The sequence below is a fragment of the Bidens hawaiensis genome, unplaced genomic scaffold (genome assembly GCF_021521415.1).
Source record: "Bidens hawaiensis isolate Kalapana, Puna unplaced genomic scaffold, B.hawaiensis_p1.1 tig00023992_1, whole genome shotgun sequence".
In the NCBI taxonomy this organism is placed as follows: Eukaryota; Viridiplantae; Streptophyta; class Magnoliopsida; order Asterales; family Asteraceae; genus Bidens; species Bidens hawaiensis.
Genome location: NW_027493772.1, coordinates 336,710 through 343,347, shown reverse-complemented (window position 1 = coordinate 343,347; position 6,638 = coordinate 336,710). Strand labels below are relative to the sequence as shown.

Below are 6,638 nucleotides of genomic sequence, written 5' to 3'. Positions count from 1 at the left end.
CACTTAAACCGATGAATGTTGCTCAATGTTACACCCCTGTTTCGGTATTAAACGGTGAACTTTACGTGTTTGGTGGTAGCACTGGTGGTGAATGGTTTGACACAGGTAATTATATATGTGTTTTTATTTTTGCAGTAAGGTTATTTTGGTCATTTCACACACTCACAACTATATATATTTGTGTTTTTTTATTTTTTTTATTTGTGTGTGTGTGCTTCTGTTTTGTTTTTATTTTAGCAGTTTGGGTATTTTAGTCATTACACATGCTGACATGCACATAACCGGAAAAACTGACGTCCATCCATTGCAGGGGACCATCCGTGTTACACTTTTTGAATAGTTCTACATATATGTGCATGCCTTTTTTTATGTTTTGTTTTCTATTTTAGCAATGAGGGTATTTTAGTCATTTCCATACACTTAATTGGCAAACGGCCATCGGTGTTACATTTTCAAAATAGCTGGGGACTATACGTGAATTTTTCTAACTTAAAGACTAAACTTGCAGTATATGGATATATCATAGGGACCACCCGAGTAATTAACTCTTTTAGTAGTATGTGTGTAGTGTGCATGTATAATACTAACGTTTGTTTTAATTTGTTATTCGTTTAAAGTTGAATCATACAATCCGGTTGTGAACGCGTGGACTAGTAGGCCCGCTCTAAATGCAAAAAAGGGAAGTCTAGCTGGCGTTACGTTGGATGACAAGATTTATGCGATTGGCGGTGGAAAAGATTCCGAATTTTATTCGGCGGTTGAGATGTTAGATCTTGATATTGGAGCTTGGGGTTCCATCACGATCGATGCTTGAAAAAGTAAATAAATATATATATAATATTTTATGTACATGAAATTTAAGAAATGTAGTGTTATTTTTTAATTTACTGCAATATGTTGACTAAAATGGTGGACTTTCTTCCAGCGTTTTTTCTCTGGCTGCAGTGGAACTTAACGGGGCGATTTATGCTGTTGGCGGGTTATGATGGAAAAAACTATTTGAAGTAAGTTTATTCGCTCTTTTATTTTTTTTCAAGTATTTTTGTCCAACTTTTTTACAAATCTTTTGTAAAAAAGGGTAATTTCTCTTTCCTGTAATTACATTTTCATGTAATTATTCTTAATGGATTTGAAATGGCACATCGGGTGAAGTTCAACTCGTTTGACCTATTTACATGTTAGCTATTTATTTTTATTTTACCTATTTGACCCAATTGATCATTTGTTAGTAAACGGGTCAAAGTTGCCACCTTTATCGTCCATCATGTACTCTCAAGTTGAATTCTTCTTTTACCTAAATCCTACGGATTTACAAAGTATTATTATTATTATGTTAGGTCTGCTGAAAGATTTGATCCACGAGAACATTCGTGGACAAGAATTGAGAGCATGAATACAGTGAGGGGTTGCCCTTGCTTGGTTATTCTTAATGAAAAATTGTAAGAGACTCATATCTATTTTGTTTTGTTTTGAGGTGGTTAAATTGGTGAATTTTGGTTAAAATAATGAGGGGTTGCTCACACTTACCAATGGGCTATTTTCGTACAAGTCTTTTTTTTTTACTAAAACAGGTCATTTTTGGTTGACTTAAAGAGGGGGGTTGCCCACATTCTGCTTAAAACGGTTTTTTTTTTTTTATATGGGTACTATTTTGCTTAAGCAGGTCCTTTTTTTTGTTTAAACAGTGAGTTTGCGCACGCTCTGGTTAAAACGGGTCATTATTTTTTATACGGCCAGAGGGCCAACACGAAACTAATTTTTTTTTTTTATTTTCCCATTTGTAACGAAAAAATGGTAAGCTCGTGATCGGTTTCCTTGTTAGCTATATTTTTGCTGGTTGCTGATAAAAATATAATACAAACTAACCCGTTCTGAAGTAAACGGGCCAAATTTACCACCTCAATTTGCTATACGGGTTTGTGTACAACACTACAACTTGTTGATATATTTTTATTTACAGGTATGTTATAGGTGGTTTTAATGGAAAGGAAATGGTTCCAAGTGTAGAAATATACGATCCTAGACGTGGGTCGTGGATGATTGGAGAGCCCATGAAGTGCTCCCGGGGATTTGCAGCCAGCAGCGGTCGTTAAAGAATCCATTTACGTAATAGGCGGGCTAAAATCCGGTGGTGAAATTAATCACACTGTAAGTTCTAGTGTTGGGTTGAGCTGCAATATATATGAATTTAATCACACTATGTTTTCTATTTTTTGTTTAAAATTTCTTTTGGTGCATAGTTGATAGTAATCTGTATTAATTTTTTTTAAATTGGTAAACATCAATATATCAAATAATCTTAGGTAAATTGGATTTAGTAATCTTAAAATCCAAACTATGACATGTTAGCTGTTAATAATCTATACTGACAATTAACTAATGACATTCTTAAACTTTCACAGTTTCACTTTTGTTTAAGGATGTTCACTGTTGGGTTCGGTCAGTTTTGACGAAAGTTGCGGGCTAACCCGCGAAGTACGGTTTTGGTAAAAGACAAATCGAACCGGCCAGTTTTCATGGTTTGATGGTTCGGTTTTTGGCAGTTTGGTGGTTTTAGACAAGCAATTTATTTTTTTCCAAAGCATAAATTTTGTATTAAAATTTGAAAATAAGGATTGTTCGTGAATAAAAAGGTTGTTTACTTAAATTTATATTCCTAAAATGAAAAAAAAGTAAATTTTTAATGGGCCGGTTACAAGTCTCAAACCATAAACCGACAAACCATGAACCTGACCGTACGTATTTCAGACTGGCTTGACTTTCTTTGGTTTGGGCACTTCAGTCGGTTTTGATGGTTTAAAAAAACCCCTCTTTTGTTGTCAAAAGGCAATCTCACTCGCATAATCATGGATGATTATGACCCCATGAGCGAAATGGGGAAATGTAGCATCCTGTGTGAAACAAAATCGAGTGGAAATTTATAGGATTGTCTTTTGACAAAGAAAGTGAAATTTAGGCCTGCGTAACTCATAGCAATTGTCATAAATCCATTGGTCAAATGGCCAGTATAGATTATGCCGGTGTAACTCATAGCAATGTCACAGGTTGAGTGCTACAAGGAAGGAGAAGGCTGGGAAAGTCTTGACACAAATGCTTGTGGCCGAAGATGCTTTTTCTCGGCGGTTTGCTCGTTTTTGAAGATGCACATGGCAGGTGGTTTTAGCTTGGAATATTAAGACAAGAAAATATATAGATATAATGTCTTGTACTGGTGGATCTCCACATTAAATTTTGGTGTTTATGATTGTTGGTATTAGTTTGGATTTGTGCTCATGTATGCCATTGTTAAATTTGCAACAAAAAAAAAATGATTTGATGCAAAAGTCATGGTTAACACCACCCAGTATCAACTTCCTTCTTCAAATGTGTTTTTTCTTTTAAAAAAAATGTTTACAAATGAATACTTTTATAAGATAGTTTGTCAAATAATATTTTCCACAAAAACAATTCCAAAAACACAACCATGTCCCAACTACAAAATGCATGGGTGCAATAAATACAGAGTTGTCACAAAGTCAATTAACACACATGACACATCACATGGCCATACTTACAACCATCCCTGTGCCAATATACACACAACCCCTTTGCATACATACCACATGCAATGTGGGACATATTTCCAAATTATCAAATGATAAGATATATAAAATTCCCCATACTGCCAATGTGGGACCCCACTCCAAGGGAAAAAAACAAAAATCACATTCTAGATTATGACTAAAAAAGAGAGGCAATATTGGCTACCCAAATTTGTAAACTGATAACCCCCTAGTTATCAATTATTAGGTTTTTAGTACATGACTATAAAACATAAGTAATCAATATGTAAGTTTATTTATACTATAAAACATAAGTAATCAATATGTAACTAATGAACCAATTTATCCATGTATATAATTTTCTAACCAATTAATACAATGTGGAAACAAATTACCTTCCATTCCCAAATAAAACTTTTAACTTGTTGAAAAACCATATAAAAACTAGATTAAAACTACAACATTTTTGTGTTTGTGTACCAGTTACCAAATCACCACCATTGATGAACAAGAACACCGCGTTGTCTCAACGACGGTAAACAAATCCAAACACTCCCCGTAACTCTTCTCATATTTCGGACTCCTCACACCGGGGCAACACTTTTGCCACCGATTATAATGGCATTCGAGAAACACTTCATCGATCAAACAAATCGCACCCGTCTCAATTAACCGAGGAATCAAATCAAACTCAGTCCCTTCAACATCCATCTTCATCACAACAAAATCTTCCTCGGTTACCGTGTTCACCAACCAGTCAGCAAAGTCAAACCCTTGTATCACTTCAGTGGACCCCACAATCCCACCACCGGGCCTCAAGGGCTGGATCCGACCCATCCCCCGACCCGTTTCCACATTCTCATCACCCGGGGTTTTGTTAATCTCGAACACCAAACTCTCGTTTTTCACCCACGCAGCGTATGGCAACAATGTGACCCCTTTTTTCGACTTGTACTGCTCGTGAAAGTGTGTGTCGGCTTCTATCGCGTATATCAAATGTCTTGTTTTGTTTCGGGTATTGTTTTTTAAACCAACTCACAATGCTCGACCCGTAGCTACGTGCCCCAACGTCGATATAAACATACCGACGCTTAAAACTAATATCCGCCATCGACGGTAAATACTTAACATTTTCGATATTTCGTTTCAATGTGATCCATGGTTTTAACGGTTCGGTCTCAATCAACGGCTCGGCTTTCTTTAACAACACTTGTTTATACCCCGGGACCGAACACTCTTCCATCGAACTTTTTTCCTTTATTTTCATATCGAATCGTTTCCTTAACACGATTTCGTGGACGGGTGACATATCAGGGGCAAACCCGTCGAATTTACGGGATTTTACAAAATCGCAACAATTGAATAAACGAATGAAAGAATTGAAGCAATAAGTATCTAAAGAAGAAGTGTGAATGACAACGAACCCTTCGGGTTTTATCGTTCGGCATATTTCGGACACAAACGACGCCGGTTTGGTCGATTTGTCCAACGCACCGGAAAATATGAAATCAAAGGTGTTCTCTTTGAACGGAAAACTGGGTTTTGCCGGTTTTTGGAATATTCCGGCGGAATCTTGAACTCTGATTTCTTTTAACGCGTAGACGTCTTCACCGGCCGGCGTACCGACGGCGAGTGATTTGGAATTGGTTGACAGAAACCCATCAACGATGAGATCTTGAAACACGGTGATGTAAAACATCACGCGTTTTTGAAACTCCGGCGAGGCTACGGCGGCGGTGGGGTTGAGTTTGACGGCGGAGGAAACGGAAACGGAACCCGTGTGGCCGCCGGCGGCGGTAACGAGGTTTTGATTGGTTGAAGAGTCGCCGGAGAAGAAACAGAAGTCGTCGCCGGAGCGGCAAGATTCGCCGCGGATGGTGATGACGTAAGCGAATCGGACGGCTATTATTAAAAGGGAGAATAGTAGGAACCGAACGACGACGTTTCGGAAGAAACCCAGTTTTCCGGTGACCAGTTCCATTAAAAAATGGGAAAAAAATATGAAATTGAATAAAATTGGATGGAATTAGGGTTTTTGAGGAGATGGGTATTGTGATAAAACCCGGATAAATCGAAAAAAAATATAAAATTGAATGATAAAATGGGATGAAATTGAATATGAATATTATTATGATTATGATTAACGGGAGCAGAATCTGGAGGAGGTGTGGTTAGCTCCGATGAGGATGGATTGATTAATGTGATTAGAGATCAAATAACGATGGAATTGGATTATTTGATTCGTGAGATGAGGTGGGTGTTGTTCATTACAGAGGAATTGATTTAATGGTTTAACGGATGGATGAAGATTATGAAGAAGAAGAAGAAGAAGATGTTGATGATGAAAAAGAGGGTTTTGGAAAGATGGAAATGGAAATTATGAGTGGGACCATAACAAACGGTGTCAACGCGGTTTTCTATTATTATTATTATTATTATTATTTTATGCACCGAGTTATTATTATTATTATTATTTTTTAATAACGGCTAAATTGGATTATTGGCGGGGTAACCGGCTCACCTGCTCATCTTTATTTTCAAAACGTTAGAGATCATTTTTCAGAAATAAATCACTGACCTAACCTGAAACCCTTAATTTTTATTACGTGTGAGACTTGAATCTAAAAATTTTTCATTTTTAAATTAAAGTTATTGGGTGACTTACCTCGTATTTGAGCTAGGGATCAATGGATTATGTGCTATGCACCGATTGATTGTTATCAATTATTTGAAATGAAATGAATATTTTATAGAAATAATGTGTGTTAATAGTATTTAAAAGTAATATAGATGAGTTTGTTGATATACGGCTTTGTTTCTTTAGTGACACGTATAGGCTTGTTAATATTCGTCTTTAAAGAAAAGATAGATTATGGTGTACTCAAGGTGTTAACACTTAATAGTGTGCTGTACTTTTTAAATAAGTTTTAAACGGCTCCCTTGATTTATTATATTTTTCATCAAGATAGATTATTTATTTATAAGAGTAAATTTCATGGATGTTCTTTATGATTTTGGCCAAATTTTAAATTTGATTTCTAATGTTTTAAAATTACCTTCACAGTTTCTACCTATAATTTTCTCTTTCGTTTTGGC

At 36.2% G+C, this 6,638-nt stretch overlaps 1 long non-coding RNA gene and 1 pseudogene across 1 annotated transcript; one reads left to right on the top strand and one right to left on the bottom strand.

The window, feature by feature from the left end:
• The first annotated feature begins 928 nt into the window (after positions 1-928).
• LOC143568447 (uncharacterized) lies at positions 929-3,259 on the top strand. The gene is made up of 4 exons (XR_013141578.1): positions 929-1,004; positions 1,338-1,439; positions 1,961-2,148; positions 3,045-3,259. It is a non-coding gene; the product is annotated as an uncharacterized LOC143568447 (long non-coding RNA).
• Positions 3,260-3,866: 607 nt separating this feature from the next.
• Positions 3,867-5,935, bottom strand: LOC143568454 (uncharacterized; annotated as a pseudogene).
• Positions 5,936-6,638: the final 703 nt, after the last annotated feature.